General features: G+C 44.4%; 1 protein-coding gene across 1 annotated transcript in view; it reads right to left on the bottom strand.

Moving 5' to 3' along the window:
• LOC147581519 (uncharacterized) overlaps positions 1–19,364 on the bottom strand; it is a 120,286-nt gene that overhangs the window by 80,689 nt on the left and 20,233 nt on the right. The gene's annotated exons all lie outside the window — the stretch shown is intronic.

Raw genomic sequence — 19,364 nt, 5'->3', positions numbered from 1 at the left:
ATCCCAGGTTGTCAGCTCACAAGAGCTGAGGGCCCAGGGCCTCCGTCTGGCTGATTTCTCTCTTCCAAGGCTGGAAAGTGTAAATGGCCACCTGCATGCTAAGTGGTCCTGCCTTGCCCCGGCTCCAAAGGAGCAGGATGGAGAACCTCCCAAAGGAGCAGGAGAACAAGGGGCTTGCTGAGGTCACCGTAGGCTTCAGCCAGGGGTCCAGCCCTGCCCTCTGTCCCGCTGGAAAGGCCAGCCCCAGGAAAACTTGAGAAACAGGGACACACATCATTGGAGCTCTTCCGATCCCTCTCAGGTGTCCCTATTAGTTACCTAACTGTCTTCTTTTTGATAAGGACAGGAATGCATTCATTGCCGTTGTCACACACAATCCCAGTAAGCCGCAACCGAGAGTGAGCTGAAAAGGGCTTACAGAGTAAATGCTGGAGAACACCCTGCCAGGCCAGAAGGAAAGGAGGTCCGAAGCCGAGCGACAGGAAGAAAAGCAGAATATGTCCCTCTGCCCCCTCTCCCCTTGCCCCAGGGATGGCCGCAAGGTCACTTCAGCACAGGCACCTTCCAGCGGGACTCACCAGCTGTCATCCGTCCTCCCCTCTCCCTCCTCCAGGCCGGTCTCCCTCAGAGGTCCAGGAGTTTGGTTCATGGGCCTGGATGCACAGCTAACAAGAAAGTGCATCCAGCAAAAACTAAACCAAACCTAAAAGTGTGCGTTTGAGTTTGCTGCTGCTCCTCACACAGGTACTACAGCAAGTTCGTGGTGGAGTCTAGGCGAGCACGGAACTCACAGCAAGACACTTCTATGGACACCCCAAACCTTAGCTGTTGTCATCATTGTTATCAATGACGATTTAAGGCCACCTCACCGCTGAGGGCTAAATACGGCAACATCTACCACCTGCACTGTCTGTCCCTTCAACTGCTTCCTTTTTCTCCATGAGAATTAATACCATCCGACACACTGTATTTTTTCTCATTTGTTTGTGCACTGCCTGGCGACGTCCCATGGAGTGTCATGTCCATGAAGGCAGAGGCTCTGTTTGGTTCATTGCTATAGAGCATAGATCAGCGCCTGGCACACAAGAGGTTCTCAGTAAATACTTGTGGTGGATGAATGAATGAATGAATGAATGGTATTTATAACAATACTTGACATAAGAGGTCAAGCATTGGGTAAATAAATGAATGAAGAGCATTTATATTGGCACATAGGAAGCACTCCATGTTGAATGAATGGATTGAAGCATTTAGAATAGTAACAACAGAGTAAACGGTAATAATCTGTTTATTATTCAAATATCAAAATTCCATCAACACGAGCTACTCCTTTCCCCCATACCCTCGAAGGACAGGAGAAGCTCCTAATTTGGCAGTGAGGGAAGGTCACATCAGCCCATTCCTGAGATCTCCTGTTTCAGAGGGCCCCAGGATAGGAACTGGGAACACAAGGACCCTGTATGGGACTGAAGGCTTTCCTGGTATGTCCATACAGAGGTTTCCGTGATTCTCATCTAATCTGACTGTGGATCTCCAAATATTTGAGGGTTACCAGTATCATCTGCTATTCCCAGATGCAACATTCCCTTCCTATCAGATTAAGGAGCACAAGAAAGGGAAGTCTCAAGACGTAAAACCTTTTTGCTGTTGGTGTTAATGAATGAAACGCCACCATTCAAGAGGTTAGCTTTTAAACCCTGAAAGTGTGTAAGCAGGATGCTTGAATTCGCAAAAAGTGTTAGGATCGCTCCAAGGATTTATCAGCTATTTACTTGTTAGTGTGAATTCGTTCGCTCCAAACTCCTTATTGATGCCAGTCTGAAGTCGAGAATGGGGGTTTTGCTTGGGACGGAAGAAAGACTGAGGGAGGGGAATTTTATAGCCAAGCCAGCAGGGGAAAGAACAGTGGAGGCGTTGTTGCAAATATTTGGGTCTTCGAATGACAGAGTCAAGCGGATAGGAGGAAAGAAGTTTGGGGGCGAGGGTGGGATCGAATGTAAATTTCTCCCAAATGAAAACCAGGCATCACCAGCATTGACTGTGCTCATTGTGCGAGGCCAGGGAAACCAATTCTCATGACCCTGTTCCAGGGCAATGGTTTGATGCTAATTCAGTTGGGCAGCTGGAACCCAAGGGAAGCCTCTATGTAAATGTTCCTCCAAACTTATTTTTTCTTTTCGCTCCTTTGAAGGGTGTCAGTTTGCAAGACTAGGTCAATACTCAAGCAGTCCAACGGAAGCATCTAAGTATACCGTGCTCTGTGGCCAGGGATTGGCCTCGATTCAGTAAACGCACAGGCCTGGCAGCATTTGCCTGCCTCTCCCCTACTTGCACAGACTTTATTACTTCTGTAGGCGGAGCACATCCCCTCTGCAAATGCTGGCTCTTATCTGGACGCAGCACCACCGTCCCCTTGCCTTGACTCTGCAGCTACAGAGATGTTTAGAAAGCATCCACTATCCTCTGCAAGGATCAGGGGAGTTGCATGAATAAAGTTATACACAGGAACCACATTTCAAGAACACTCGCCAAAGGAAACCTGAAAGTCGACCAATGAGGGGGCTGGTTTGCAAAGTTTATTTCTAGATTCTGCTCCTTGATGGGTAGTCTACAAGACCAAAGAAACCTGAAGCAAAAATGATAAATCTCCAGGGCTGCTTAGAGACCTGTGATGCCCATTTGGGCTCTCAGAAAACTTAAAGTCATCAACACAAACAATTTCCAGGTCCTTCCATGTCCTGTGCTATGTTCTAACCAAGAGGTCCACAGCCCTACCCTTAAGCCATCACCTGCCGTGGTGATGAGCCCTCACCTCACTAAAGCAATCGGTCCATCCTTGGTTAATTTTGCCTGCCAGAAAAATCCTTTATGACTGACAAGAACAGGCAACTCAAGTTAATGATACATTTAATTTTACAGAATTAATTATGATTTTTTTTATGACAGTAGGGATAGCTCTAAGTACTCCCATTTTGGTTCTTACAAATCCATGGTGGTCACTGCTGATAAAATCCAAGTCTCAATGTCCATAAGAGTGGCCCCTCTACCCTGCACTGGATGCTGGGAGCCTTAAAAACAGGCAGGGCAGTTGGACTCTGTTAGCCATGGATAACTAACAGTTACCAGTGATGCAGTATTTACCACAAGATGGGCATTACGCCAGCTGTTGGCCCATACATGGACATTCCATTCCCACCATAGCCCGTTCAAAGAGAATGGCGTTACCTCCATGTTTCAGATTAAAACCAAAAGCCAAAAAACAAAAAACTGAGGTTAGGTGACAATGTGAGTCAGCTGAGACTTGAAGCCCAGTGGGTTTGATTTCTAAGTTCAGGCCCCACACATAATGTTCCCGCTGAGGGTGGTCCTATCCCCAGCCAGTCTGCATGGACCCTTCAGGGCTGGGCTGGATGATGGCAACAAAGGGAGTTCTCAGCTGACCACAAAATGCCCCGATTGCGGCCATCACAAGGTCATTTCCGTTCTGATTTCTCCGCAGCCTAGTGGAAATGTGACCTGCCAACTGTCAATGCCTGAAAGGGATTCCAAGAAAGCACTAATATGCAATGGCATTTCTGGATTCTCTTAAAACTTGTGATGCATACCTTTATCTTTTATATAACATTGAGTTGAATAACAGACTTGCCAAGTTAGTTGGGACTTTGAAGATCATCTAGTCCAGGCTTCTTCCTGAGGTACCCGTTGGGAATAACTTTACAAAGAAGGAACTGAAAATTGATAGAAACCAACCAAACATGAACGTGGACGTGAACGTGGCTGGCGGGGCTGGAATAATTGCTTTTGTTATCCAGCACCTTTGGGGAAGACAAGAGAACCTGAGATCCGGTTGTTTCCTTGGAAGGATTTGGAACGTGGGGAAATGAACAGAGCTGAGTTGGAGTCCTACTGAGCTCTGGCAGCCTGTCTCAAAGTCTCCACGAACCAGCTCCCATTCCACAACTCTGTATATTGAGGCAAAGGATAGAGAAATATCCCTGAGCATATAGAAGGTTCTCTGCTAGCTACATGGAGCTAAGAAGAAAACTATCACCCACACTTTTCCTAGAAACAATTCAAGGTGAGAAAGGTGGGGTCAGTGACAGTCCCTACTGTGTGAGGATGACCGCTACCCTTTCAGGAACCCCAGCTGTCTGGATACCCTTCCATTTCCTGAGCAGTTGTCTGCTTCCTCCTAAGTTAGTTCGCATCTGCGAGCCCCAGGTTTCTTAAAATCTGCAGAAAGAGAATAACAAATGTATTTCTCTCCCAGGATTCCCGTGAGGGTTAAATAAGACAATCTTAGTAAAACTTGCGAAAATAAACTTGGGAAAGACCTCGGCACGTACAAAGCCCTCAGCTTACACTGCCTGCCATCATTATTATCACTCTACCTACTGGCAAAAGCTAGACACGTCTTAGGGAAACACTTTTCGAAAAAAAGGGGGAAGCTTTATATTGTGTTTCACTTTCTTTTTTTTTCCCCTTGCATTGTTGTTGCTGTTGGTTTTTTTTTTTAATATAATGTATTGTCAAATTGGCTAACGTACTGTGTGTAGTGTGCTCTTGGTTTTGGGGGTAGATTCCCACGGTTCATGGCTTACATACAACACCCAGTCCTCACTTTCTCTTTTAAATTTTCTTGAACCATCTAATGTACCAGTTTTCTTATAATTCAGGCTATGGGGTATTTAGAACTGATGATGAGATTGAACTTGATTGAGATTGTAGATGTGACCCCAGCCCAACGGGGGTGGGGGAGACAGCAAGGAGAGGAGAAGGTGAGAATATAAATGAGGGAATTTTAGGGATTCTTGTCTCGTTTCCTAAATACCTCAACTAAGAGGGACTATTTCTGCAATGTTCTTTCCTAGGAGGAAATTTTACAGTGTCCTTAGTTAATGTTATTAATGATCTATCACTGATTGAGGATTTAATGTGCTTAATCCCTGCGTACATGATCTCTCTTGATCCTTACAACCACTGGTTGAGATGGGTTAATTTGTCCCATGCCACAGCTTGCAGGGCTGGGATTTGAACCCATTTTTATCTTACCCCAAGGCTCAGGCTCTCAACCACCCCACTATACTAGAAGCTCACTGGAAAGACAGTGGATCTGGGCCCTATGGTCAAGTTCAGACCAATGAAGCTGAGAAAGAAAGGAATATGTCACTGTGCTATTACCCAGAATACCTGCCCTGGGGAACCTAGGGATCTTTGAATAAATCTCTTTAATAAAGAATGGTTCTTTGAAAAACAGTGTTGCTGGAATCGGGCCCTAAGGAGCCCCGCCGGGCAGGTGATGGGAGCAGCTTCTATGGGGAAGTTCCACCGAGACAGACTTCAAACTGGCCAGACCTGAGGTGATTCACTTCTGGGAACAAGAAGGCACATCCAAACAGCCTCCAGGGTCACCTATTGTGAAAACCGTCTGGGATCCCGCCATCATCCCAGGATATAAGGGCAGGGGGCGCTGACAGAGGGCCCGCAGCCCCAGACTCCATCACTTCTTCCATCCACCCCAAATACAAATGATAAAAATAACATTTGATAGGGACAACTAATATTTTCTTAACCTTGTTTAGAGTAAATGAAATCATCTTGAAAATTTTTTTAATACATTGTTGGAAGCTTATCCATTTATTTATTTTGAGAGAGAGAAAGCATGAGTAAGGGAGGGACAGAGGCGGGGGTGGGGGGGGGGGGTAGCGAGAGAATCCCAAGCAGGCTCAACACTGTCAGCACAGAGCCCAAAGCAGGGCTCGATCTCCCGAACCATGAGATCATGACTTGAGCCGAAGCCCGACGCTTAACCGACTGAGCCACCCAGGCGCCCCTTGAAAATTTCTAGGTGGAGTAATATGAAATCTGTTTTTTCAAATGCAGCTTTAAGGTAAGACCCCAGGGCTGGCCTCCTTACTGCCCTCATCCATGTTTCTACTTCATGTCCCTCCTAGCTTCCAGAGCTGAAACCAGATGAAGCCTCACTGAGAACAAAACAGTTTGCTGACTATCTTCAGGATGTAGGGGAAGGCTGGAGAGACAAGTCGTCAGGGAAGAGAACTCTCTGGTCGCAGGTGGGGTACAGATGGAAGAGAGGTGACAACAGATGTACAGGGACAAAACAGCACTCATCACAAAGGCCCTGCTTTACGCACTTCTCTGAGAAGCGTCTGTGAAAGAGAGTTGGTACTTCGACAGCGACCACTATCCAATTCTTTCTACAAAAGGTAACATCTTGACCCAAGAGCTTAGAAACGTAGCCTGTTTTTAAGTGTCTTTATTCTGCCTTCATACATTTGGTTATGGTTCTTCTCTCCCTACATTTGATCGGTTGTCTACCAGGGTACGGAATTCTACTTTGGAAATCACCTCCTTAAGGCTCTCGAAACCTTGCTCCAATGTCCTCCAGGATCCCCTGTTGCTCCTGAGAAGTTTAGAGACATTCTGTTTCTTTTTTGTTTTTTAAGTTTATTTATTTATTTTGAGAGAGGGACAGAGAAAGTGCACGTGTGAGTAGGGGGAGGGGCAGAGAGAGGGGAGGGAGAGAATTCCAAGGGGGCTCCATGTGCTGTGAGTGCAAAGCCTGATGTGGGGCTCGAACCCACGAACCCTGAGATTGTGACAGAGCTGGAATGAAGAGTCGGATGGGCACCTGACTGAGCCACCCAGGCACCCCAAGAAGTTTTGTTTCTTAATACTTAGTGAGTGTCTAGTTCTTGAGGATCTTCTCTTTATTCCCAACTTCCGAAATCTGACAATGATGTGTCTTGATAAGAATCTATCTTTACCTACTGGCCTGGCATCAGGTGGGCCCTTTCCATCTGGGAATCTATATTCTTCAATGCTGGGAAACATCTGTCAGTTATTTCATTGAGTATTTCCTCTCTCTGCCTTCTTCGTCTGGATTTTTTTTTTTATTATTATTTGGATGTTCATCTTCCTAGGCCAGCAATTTTCAACGACTCTCCTACACTAATCCTTAGATTTTTCTTTCTTCTTCCTATTTTCTTTGTCTTTTGGCTTTACTTTTTCTTTTTTTTTGTTGAATCCTTCATTTCTACTATCATATTGTTAAATTTTCAAAAGCCTATATTTGTTGTTTCCTAAAGGACTCCTTTAAAAAAATAGCTACTTCTTCCTGTTTCACAGATGAAATATTTTTTTCTTACCTCTCCAAGAGTATTCATGTTAGTTCTTTCCCCAGTTGGAGTTTTCCCACATGGACTCTTTTTCCTCAAAGACTGTTATTTCTTCCAGTTTATTTTCATCTCCGTCTTTCTTCTGATATATACCATCCTTGACTGTCCATGTTTATAAGGAAGGGAAACTGCATCCACAATGAAATTTGCTAAAGAGCAGCTGTTCTCAACTTCAGGTACTTGAGGGTCTTAAGATTTCAGGGCCCCACCCTTAGTGGTTCTGATTCTGTTAAGTCTGGAGCAGGTTGCAAGAATTTGCACGAAAAAAAATTTTTTTAAGTTTATTTATTTATTTTTGAGAGAGCAAGAGCACTCACTGGGAAGGAGCAGAGAGACAAGTAGAGAGAAGATCCCAAGCAGGCTACACAATTTCAGCACAGAGTCTGATGTGGGGCTCGGACTCACAACCTGTGAGATCATGACCTGAGCCAAAGCCCGACACTTAACTGACTGAGCCACCCAGGGGTCCCAAGATTTTGCATCTTTTTAAAAAAATTTTTTTTTTCAACGTTTATTTATTTTTGGGACAGAGAGAGACAGAGCATGAACGGGGGAGGGGCAGAGAGAGAGGGAGACACAGAATCGGAAACAGGCTCCAGGCTCTGAGCCATCAGCCCATAGCCTGACGCGGGGCTCGAACTCACGGACCGCGAGATCGTGACCTGGCTGAAGTCGGACGCTTAACCGACTGCGCCACCCAGGTGCCCCCCAAGATTTTGCATCTTTATCAGGTGCCTAGGTGGTGGTGAACCACTGATCTGACTGGTTGTTTTCTTGGGGACTTTCCAAGATTATCCTGAGGTATTTCTCTTTGGGCTGGCCAGGTTCCTCAGACAAGGGCCTCCCAATCTCATGCTCAGGGTCCAGGCCTGGCTCCAGTACTTCCTTAGCCTAAGAGGGCCAGGAGGGAGGATCTCATCATTAGATATGTAAATGGCCATTTGACCCGCCTCTTTTATTGTGGTGTTCTTGCCACAGCTACTTCTGGAGTCTTCCAGTCCAGAGGCTCTCTGTTTCACACTCCCCAGAGGTAGACACCTCTCGACCTGTGCCAGTGTGGGGAGGGATAGTCCCTCAGCTGGGCAATGTGGAAGAAGAGATCTGGGGATCTAAATGCTCCCTAAGCAGACCGTCAGCTGATGCTTTTAGAGCCCCACCATTACTCCCCAGTTACCAGATCCCCAGTTTTGGGGGGACGGGTGCGAGGGACAGTAGGTTTGCTTCTCACTTCCCAGTCTGCCAGCATCAGATTCCCCTTTCTTGGGCTTACAAACCCAACTGCCCTTGTTTTCCAGCTTCCAGCATCCAGGATTCTGTTGTTCCTGTCAGCTGCTTAATTTCCTCTGACCTTATGGGTTTCTACCCCTTTTATGCCCCCAAAGGCTTTCAAGAGGACAAGGAAATAAATGAAAATGTTCAATCTATCTTTCCCCCAAAAGTCCCGCACCGCACTATGAAAAGATTTGGTTTGGTATTAACTTCAAACCATTCTGAGCTATTTGTATTTGTAAAGACAGATGTGGCCTCATTGTGACCATTTCGGGTTTATGGGCTATTTTTTTCTTTCTGTTGTAAAGAAAGCTTCCTATTTCAAAACTATGTTGTTTTAAGCACATCTCTAATAATGACCCCTAGAAGAAAATATGGAGACTCTCACTCCTCTGGCTTCTCAGACTTCTATTAATTAGCAAATGCCCTCAAGAAACAGTGAAGCTCTAAATCAGATTCATTTTGAGATTCCATGTAACATATTCAAGTTGTCAGAATTTTTACAATGCGTCTAATGAAGTGCTCAGCATAATGAATTGTACAATTATAACAAAATGGGGTTCTAATGAGCAATTCTCATTCCAAGCAAGAACATTCCAGGGTCTTTTTATTCTCCTTCTCTCAAACTGGAGGCTAACAAGTAGTTATGAAAAAAAATTAATGGGGAGTATGTAGCACAGCACTCAGTTGAAATGACTCTTACAAACTGAGTTTTGCTCTAAGTTTGTAGGTGGCAATATAGCTTTAAAAATGGGTTCTCAGGGCTGTTGGTGGGAATTTAAATTGGTGCAGCAACTCTGGAAAACAGTATGGAGGCTCCTCAGAAGGTTAAAAGTAGAACTACTATATGACCCAGCAATCCTACTTCTGGGTATATATCCAAAGGATATATATATCCAAAGGAAATGAAAATAGGATTACTATAGTTTACTCATATGTTTGTTGCAGGATTATTCACAATACAGAGACAATATTCATGTCTGTCAATGGATGAATGGATAAAGAAGATATTGGGGTGTGTGTGTGTGTGTGTGTGTGTGTGTGTGTGTGTGTGTGTGATGGAATATTATTTGGCCATGAAAAAAGGGAAACCCTGCCATTTACGACAACATGGATGGACATGTAGGGCATTTTGCTAAGTGAAATAAGACAGAGAAAGACAAATACTGTATGATTTCACTTGTATGTGGAGTCTAAAATAGCTGAACTCTTAGGAAATAGAGAATAGAATAGTGGTTATCAAGGGCTGGGCGGGAATGGGGGGGGGAATGGAGAGATATTGGTCAAAGGTTACAAACTTCCAATTATAAGATGAATAAGCTCTAGGGATTTAATGTAGAGCATGGTGATTTTAGTTAATAATTCTGTATTATGTATTTGAAAGTTTGTAAGAGAGTAGATCTTCAATGTTTTTACCACAACAGAGAAATTATGTGGCATGATGGAGGTATTAATTAATTCTATGGTAGCAATAATTTTGTAATATATAAGTATATCAAAATCAACATGTTATACACCTTACTACACTAAGGTCTCAGGTATGGTCCCAAGATCCTTCCTGATCCACATATATGAGACAGAGCTGTATGGATGCGGAGGTCAGGCAGAAATTATTCACTAGCTGCCCTTGGCTGTGAATTGTGTCTCTTCCATGGAACACACTACCCTTCCCTTCTGTCCTATGAATTTGTGGTCTCATGTGACAATAGAAAGGTAAATGGCCCAGAGGTTCTTCATTGCCATCAAAGATCTGAGGCTGAAATGTCTGTGAATCATTGCTCTAGTTAAAAGCTTCCCGTTGCTGAATACCCATCTTGTATGCACTGCAATCACTACATTAGATGATTTGCCAGGAGTGATTTTGTATTCTTACAATAATCTGCAAGGTGCGTATTGTACAGATGAGAAAAGCTGAAGCTTTGCGATGCTAAGGGAAATGGCCGAAGTCTATAGACAAAAAGAACCAGAGGCAGGCATGCCTGGCTCCACACTCCAGCCAAACTTTAAGGAGCCTCCATCTTGGCTGGACTCTCCCTGGTTTTCTTACTAATCCTCTCTGTGACCCAGATGAATCTGTTTGCTCCCTGCCTGCTTCCGGGACCCTGCTTTGTACAGCTCCAGGGGCGCTGATCACGTTATGGCCTAGACATTTGTAATGTGGGAGCTCTGCTTTGACCCGTCTGCTTTCCTCACTGGGATGGTGAGTAATAATAAAAAATTATCATTGTTATTGATTAGAGTGCTTCTACTGCAAAGAATAGGAAACTCCAATGTGACCAGCTTAGAAAAGTAAAGAAAATGGATTATCTCATGGAAAAGAAGTCTTGGTAAAGAACACCTATAAGCACGGTAAAGTGGATGACTTCACAATGCCACCAGAGTCCTATGTTCCTCCTGTCGTCTTGCTCTGCCATTCTCAGGGCACTGGCATTGCTTCAGCTGGGCTTCCCTGGGGCTGTAAGGGGGCGACTGCTATTCCAGGAGTCACATCCAGACACAACAGCAGCCGATTGAAGAAGAGAAACGATCGGTATTACCGCTCTTCCAAATCAAAGTGACAAGAAAACGTAGGAAAAAAGCTCCTTCGCATGGACCCTAGAAATGATTTTTTGGATATGCCATCTAAAGCACAAGTGATGAAATAAAAAATAAACACGCGGACATCAAACTAAAAGGCTTCTGTACAACAAAAGAAATGATCGGCAAATGAAAAGGCAACCTAGAGAATGAGAGAAAATATTTGCGAACCATGTATGTGTAAAGGGTTGATATCCAAAATATATAAAGAACTCCTATAACTCAATAGCAGAAATCAAAATAATCCAATAAAAAATGGGCAAAGGACCTGAATAGACATTTTTCCGAAGAAGACATACATACGGCCAACAGGCACATGAAAGGTGCTCACCATCACTAGTCATCAGGGAAACGCAAATCAAAACCACAATGAGGTACCACCTCACACCTGGTAGAATGCTTATTATCAAAAAAGACAAGACACAACAAATGCTGGCGAGGCTGTGAAGGAGAGGGGACCCTTATGCACTGTTGGTGGGGATGTAAAATGCTGCAGACACTATGAAAACCAAGATGGAGGGTCCTCAAAAAAATTAAAAAAAGAACTGCCATATAATCCAGCAATCTCACTTCTGGGTATATATCCAAAAGAAATGAAATCACTGTGTCGAGGAGATATCTGCACCCCTATGTTTGTTGTAGCGCTATTTAGAACACCAAGACATGGAAATAACCTAAGTTTCCATTGACAGTCCATTGACAGATGAATGGGTGAAGAAAACAATATACATAACAGATATATCCATATATACATAATGAATATGTATATAATATTTATTTATTTGTCTGTTTAGGTAGTTAGCTATGTAGTGAAATGGTGTCCAGCCACAAAAAGAAGGAAATCTTGCGATTTGCAACAACATGGATGGACCTTGAGGACATTGAGCTAAGTGAAATAAGTCAGACAGAGATAGATAAATACTATATTATCTCACTCATATGTGGAATTTAAAAAACAAACAAGCAGATAAAAACCCCAGACTCATAGAAGAAGAGATCAGATTTGTGGTTACCAGAGGCAGGGAGTGGGGAGGGGGGGACTTGACACAAAGGTGGTCAAAGGTATAAACTTCCAGATATAAGATAAACAAGTACTGGGGTCATGTACAACATTACAACTATAGTTAACACTGTTGTATGATGTGTTTGAAAGTTATTGAGAGAGTAGATCCTAAAAGTGCTGCTCATAAGGGAAGAAAACACATTTTTTTTTTGGTATCTGTATGAGAAGATAGATGTTACCTAAACTTATTGTAATTACTTTGCCATATATGTGAGTCAAGTCATTGTGCTGAGCATTTAAACTTATATAGCACTGAATGTCAATTATATCTCAATAAAACTGAAGGAAAATAATCAAGGTGCTATTTCCAAGAAGTCCCCACGTAGGCCTGTACTTACACCTCATCGGGCAGAACTGGGTCAACCTTAAGCCCATCACTAACAAGAGGTCCAGTTTTTGTGATTATATCAGACTAGTTTGGGTTTGCTCCTGAGTCAGGTTAGGAAGAAGTGGCCAGCTGGACAAAACCAGGGCTCTGACAGCAAGGAGTAAGGAAAGGACCGGCCTTTGGATTGACGACCGACAGCAACTTCTACTCAAGTGAAGTGTGTTTAAACGTCTCTGAAGACAGATCACATAAAAGTCAAGATTTTCATGTTTCTGTGTTTTCCACCTGTTCTTTTGATTGGGGAAATGGGTCTGAAAGGGATTGGCTGGGACCTCTGTTGAAGAGCTGCAAAGAAACTAGGGAAACTTCATCTACGTTAGGACTCCAACTAAATCTCCATGCGTTTGGAAAGTGCTGTCATAGAGAAGTGCATGTAACTATCAATATTTCAGGGCAGCAATAGGACTGAGAATCCACGAAGAAATGGATATTTGTCTCTTAGGTTAAAGATTAAGCTACAGGCTGTCATCAGCTGATGAGAAACAAGTTGAAGGCTGTGCCAAAGATGACATACAAAAAGAGTCACTGCAACTGCCTGAAATCTAATTTGGGGTTCTGAGCTACACCGTGGAGTTTCCAGTTGCTCTGGTTCTCCCAACAGCACTTGGACAGAGTTCTCTGCCAGGCTGACAAGTGATGCCTCCTGCAACTCCCCTTACCCATTATAGTTCCATCAGTAGGGGGTTGGCTCAGTTCAGTAAAGTGGGTCATATAGAGACATTTGATTCTCCTGTGTTACTCTTGCAGAAACTGAAGAGTCATTATCTGTCATTTAGATGTCCCCTGACCTCAGCCAACAATCAAATACATGGAAAAGAAAACATCTCTTTTAATAACATAAATCTGATTATGTTACTACCTATTCAAAAAGGTTTCATGGCATCCTTTTGTCTGTGGAACAAAATGCAAACTATTCACCCAAACATCCAAGACCCTTGGGAATCTAGTTTCTCTTCCCCCTCCAGTCTTGTTGCCTCCAGTCTTGCCAGATCCCTTGGTGTTTCTGAAGGTACGAACTTTCACATTTCTGTGCCTTGTCTAAACTCACTGCTTTATTTCGACCATTTTGATGATACCTAGTCATCATTTAAGACCCTGAACAAACTCAGTTCCTCTAGCAGACTTTGCTTATCCTGTGTTGATTAATCAGAATGAATCAATCTCATCTTTATGGGCTCCCCTCTGTGTTTCCACTTCTGTTTAATGCTTTTGACAGTTGTCCCCTAAGTGTCTTCTGGTCAATCTGGGCCACTAAATTCCTAGACAGGAGATCAGCTGTATCTTCATCAACCCTATTTCTTCTTTCTGGGCACACAGGGAGACCTCACCCAGTTTCCCTTGAAGTTAGTTTGAGGTTATGTGTTTGGGTTCTGACTGATGGACTTGGGTAGAAATATAAGTGTCTTCCAGGAAGGTCTTTAGAAAGCTAGTCTTTAATAATACCTGATGAGCCTCCAGTCCTGTTTTGACCTTCTGTGGATCAAGGCCAGAATCACAGGCTAAAAGGAGCCTGGATCCCTAAGCGATTGCTCGTAAGACAGCTACCTATGGGAGAGCTGCCTATCCTCCCTGGAGATTGTGAGTGAGGAATAAACCACTAGTACACCAGGCCGTGGAGATTTGGGGATTTCTTGTTATTGCCATATCACCTAGCTTTTCTTGACTAATACAATTCCTAATGTAGAGGGGATCATGTATTATTCATTTCTTATTCCCCCTGGTGCTCAGTGCTTTGCATGCCTTTCCAAAGCGAAACGCAGAGTGAATAAAATACCTGTCCTAAAAATTATATATTTTCATCTAAGAAAGAACTGAAATTCCCTTAAGAGCAACATGTCTGTTTTCTGTGAACATGAGATTAATGATTTAACAAACATGTGTTTCTGGTATTTTCTGGCAGACTTCAGCAATGAGAGTGAGGGGAAGGTGGGTGGAAAGGGTTGCTGCAAGGAACAACCCCATGGCGGTTCTCCCCGTGGTTGGCTTTCCTCCTCCTTCAGGACATGGCTTATCGTCCACCTCTGCAGCAAGACCTTTACAGGTCACCCCACTGTAGGAATCCCACTTCTCTAATATTCTCTATCTTAACGGTTATCTTCATAGAGTTTGCCCCGGACTTGAAGTATTTGCTTGGTTTGTTTGAATTCCAGATTAGACAGGAAGCTCTGTAAGGGAAGCAACCACCTCTGTCTTGTTCACTGTTGTTTCCAGGTACCGAAAGTATGTGTGGTTCATGGTAGGCACACATGCATGATGATGAGTAAGGGAAGGAAGGAGACAGAAGAACGATGGAGTAACAAAATCACTATCTAGTGGTGGTCGTGGTGGTGGGTCCCAACAGCTCACATTTCAAGACCCCCGAAGTCACAGTTGTACACAGCAAAATAACTAATGCTACTTCCCAGAAGAGTTAAAATTATGTTCAGGAAAATATACTGAAGAAGAAACATGACCGATGCACTAAAAATATGTCCACATGGCATGGTTCAAACACATTTTCACATTTATAGAAAGAAGTCTTAGTTAACTGGAAAAATTATCCAACCCAACACAATTCCTCAAAGGGTCAAAATAAGTACGATATCGCTAATCATTCGTTCACCAATCCATTATCATTGCTCAACAAATATTTACTCTGAGTCCAGTACACACAGAATGCAGAATATTTCCAGAAGTTGCTGGGAATTCTAAGCAATAGATGGCACGCTCCTTCCTCCTCCTCTTCAGTGATTTATATATAATTGAAAACATAAAGAGACTCTTGTCTCTTAGTTACATCAAGACCAGGTGCCGTGGTCCTATTTCCATTTTGAGTCCAGTGTTGCACCTGACCTGGAACCCTAAGGAAAGTGAATTTTATACTAACCACAATCCCTATTCTCAAATCCCTGCCTGTAGCCACCCCTACCTCCTTCTATAGTACTTTTCATGAAAAGATGCAATGCATTCTACATAGTAAATACTCAGTCAATATTTGCTATGTGGTTAAACAAAAACACCCACAGAGCTCACATTTCTATGGATTTCCCCTCGTGAAGAGAACACATCTCCCCTCTCTTGTGCTCTACCAAAGGAATGGTCTCCACATTGTCACTCAGTTCCTGTAATCTGTGGGTCAAAGGCCAGCAGTATTTCCTGAAACCCTCATGGTCACTAGGACCTTCTAGAGCCATTGCCAGCTTGTCTCCCAGACTTGCCAAAATGGCTGCCTGCCCCCTCTCCCCATTCTGAAACAGTGGCTCCATCCTGGAATCTGGAGTGAGGTTCTGAGCGGCAGAGGCTTTTCTTCCTTGATGCCTATCTCAAGTGTAAAGCAAGTTGAATATTTCTGTTGACTTTTTAAACTCAAGTGATTCCAATGTGTTCCCTAGGAGGCAGCTTAGTAAAATAGAAAGAACCCTGAATCCACAGTCCAGAAAACTTGTTTTCGTGTTCTGGGACTGCCCATAACTAACTGTGTGATCTAGGGCGCACAGGGTCTTAACCTCTCTGGGTTGGACCAAAAGGTCATCACCTTTCAGCTCTAAAAAACTACAAATATGTTTTTCATCCAAGAAAATATCTCATATGGCAAGGTGTGCCTTTGATGTTTCTTAGTCTCGGTATTCACTTGACAAGCGGGTCTTTATTTCTACGGAGGCTTTTCTAGAAAATAGGATGTTTATGGGGCGCCTGGGTGGCGCAGTCGGTTAAGCGTCCGACTTCAGCCAGGTCACGATCTCGCGGTCCGTGAGTTCGAGCCCCGCATCAGGCTCTGGGCTGATGGCTCAGAGCCTGGAGCCTGTTTCCGATTCTGTGTCTCCCTCTCTCTCTGCTCCTCCCCCGTTCATGCTCTGTCTCTCTCTGTCCCAAAAATAAATAAACGTTGAAAAAAAAAAATTAAAAAAAAAAAAAGAAAATAGGATGTTTAAATCAATAAGTCTTATGGTATTATTTAAGTTAAACAAACAGCAATTTTGAACAGAAGCTGATTTGAACGCCTTGAATTTATTTGCACGTGAGATGATAATTAGCTGCATAATCCACTGCTTTGTTCAAGGCTTGTGCTGAAATCCCATGTCCCTGGACTGTGATTAGACTTCCTAATAATCCAAAGGGCTGTTCAGAGATTATCTCCACTTCACTCTGGAGATGGGCATCTGAAGGATACTTTCCCCCGAGCTTCCTGAATATGAAGAAACAGCACTTACAAATCCTTCATTAAGTAACTATTTAACTATCAAGGTCATGAAACTGAATGAAATGAAGCACTCAGTCAATCATTAAAGATAGGCTTTTTAAGCAACGCTCATTGTTACTGTCATTACTTCTGCTATCAGGAGGGGAAAGAAATCACTACCTCGTTTCTTTTTGCCAAGGGGAAAGTAGCTTCAGTGGGTTCTGGATCTAGACCTGGAGAGTTTTTCGAAGTCATAGAAGTTAATGTGGAGATACAGACTCCCGGCAAGAAGACTGACAGGTGACCAGGGATGGTCTCTGCTCTGAACTAGTGGGGATGTCTGGCCCGTCCCCGTTTTCTCAGGTGGGCTCGTCTGGGGACACATTCTCCCAGTGAGCCTACCCTGTACGTTCTTTTTTGTTTCTTAAGCCACCATCTGGAAGCTGCTCATGATGCTGGTCCAGCCTAAGGGGAAATCACTCCCTCTCCATCAACACCCACCAGGCGAAAATAATCAGATATCAATTACTTGGCTGAGGGAGTGAACAGTTGCTAATTAGAAAGGGACTGCTTTCCTTCGTGAATTGATAATTTGGCTTATTATAGTAAAAATAATTTTTAAAGTTTGTTTCCTCAGGAGAGACATGGCATAAACTGAAGGGAAGAGTGGGAAAAGTCAGGCATGGGAGGTTTCTCCTGCAGGATTTCTTCCCAAAGCTCTCAATCCATAAAGCCTCTGGCTATTTCTCAGAGGCGTTTCAAGGGATCCCACCACCTGCCTAGGTCTCAGGATTGGTGAACGGCTTAGCCATGCTTTTGGGAGGCACAGGTGGACAGGGTGCCACCGTTGTTGTATTTTGCACATGCTGTGTAAATGACTAACGTAGCCACCCTCCCCTTCCTCCAACGTAGCAGAGAGACAAAGCGGTGGGTATTCCACTTTGGGCAGGAGGTCATTTATGCCAGAATGCCAAAATGACGTGATGAAAGTCACCTGTGGTTCACCGTGGCTTCGTCCTCACCTCACAAGGAGGCGGAGGGGGGAGGGGCGGCTAAGAGGCTACAGTGTATTGCCCCGTTTTCTCCTCTGTTCCTTTTCCTCTAGGAAATGGTATTTCAATGGGCTCAATATGTGCCAGGAATTACTTCAAGGGCTTAACACATATTAACTCCTTTTATCCTGACAACAGCCTATGTGGCAAGGGCCATCCCTGCCCCACTTTAAAGATGAGGTAAATGAGACACAGAGGATTTAAGTAACATGGCCAGATTCACAACTTGTAGCTGGCAGTGTCAGGATTCAAACCCAGGCTCCCTGACCCCACTGCCCATGCTCTCTACCATTTCACAAATTGAAATTAATGAGTAGGTGCTAACTTTCAGCTATGTGATGATACTAAGAACACCAGCGAGGAAAAACCACAGATACAGTCTTGTGCTTTCGGATCAGTTGCCTTTAGAGACTGCTCTAGTTGGCGCTGAAAAAACTACAGACGAACAAAGCTGGGCTGCTTTGTTCACTCCTTGAAATCTACCCTCCGCCTCCAGCCCAGGTCTCTGCTACCTGCCTACCTGGGAAGCCCACATCTCTTCACAGTCCTAACCTGTATCGTCCATCGACGCAAGTTCTCCCAATTGCTGGTCCTCGAGGCAACGATCTCGGCTCTGGGTTCTCCCCACTGGATGCGCAGGGACTCCTGATCCCCTCCCCTCTTTCCCGAAAGGCATTCAGCTGCTGGCTTTCTTCCCTCACTTCAAGTTTCTCCTCACTAAGCATCTCATCCCATACAGTCTCTTTTCTTTGACTATGCACTGTTTGCTTCAACATAAATAGAAAAAAGGCCAAATTCTGACCACCCAATCCAGGCCCCTGCGGGTCACGTGCTGGGGTCCATGACCCAGCTGTCTCTCTGCCTGTGGGTCTTCTTGGTCTATCTGGCCCTCTTGCTTCCTTTCCACCTGCAGGATAGATGCCCCGTGGTGGGCTATACAGGGAGAGAAAAGCCTGGCACAACCAGAGACCAGGAGGGGCATCTCACAGTGGGAAATGGGCACAGCTTCCTGAGTCTATTACATCATTGCTGCTATTAAGGAATGACCAATACCTGTCCACGAGTCACAGGCAGGAAGCTGAGCGGAGTTTCCAGAGCATGACATCGGAAATTCATTTAATTCAGACAAATAGAGGCAAACGTTAGACTAAATGAGAAAATGTTAAGAAATAGATGACTAACGGGCCGCCTAAAGTTGCTGTAGCTGCCGGACCTGGCAGTCCCCACCAAAGCGACTGTCCCCCAAGCCTCGACAGTTGCTGGCTTCCTTGAGTTCTCCTTTCCTTCACGTTCGGTTGGCAGGTCCTGTTGGCACCACCTCCAACGAACGTCCTAAAGCTTTCACGTATCTGCATCTCCGTTTCTGCCTCCCTGGTCCACGCCACCCTCCTCTCTGCCCGCACTCTCCCTCCAACGTCCCAGTTCCACATCGCCCCTTCCCATCCACCATCCACACAACGGCCAGAGCAAGCTTTTAAAAACACACAGTGGATCCTGTGACTACCCTGTTCAAGGCCTTCCAAAATCCCTAGACTGCATAACAGAATAAAATCCAACCTCCTTGCCATAGCTTGCAGGCCTCTGCAGTTCTGGACGCTGCCGGCCTTTCTGACCTCACCACGTGTCACTCTCTCTCTTGGTCCCCAAACCGCAGCCA

Source organism: Puma concolor, chromosome B1 (genome assembly GCF_028749965.1).
Source record: "Puma concolor isolate L17-30 chromosome B1, mPumCon1.1.hap2, whole genome shotgun sequence".
Taxonomy (NCBI): Eukaryota; Metazoa; Chordata; class Mammalia; order Carnivora; family Felidae; genus Puma; species Puma concolor.
This window is presented reverse-complemented; position numbering and strand designations above follow the sequence as displayed.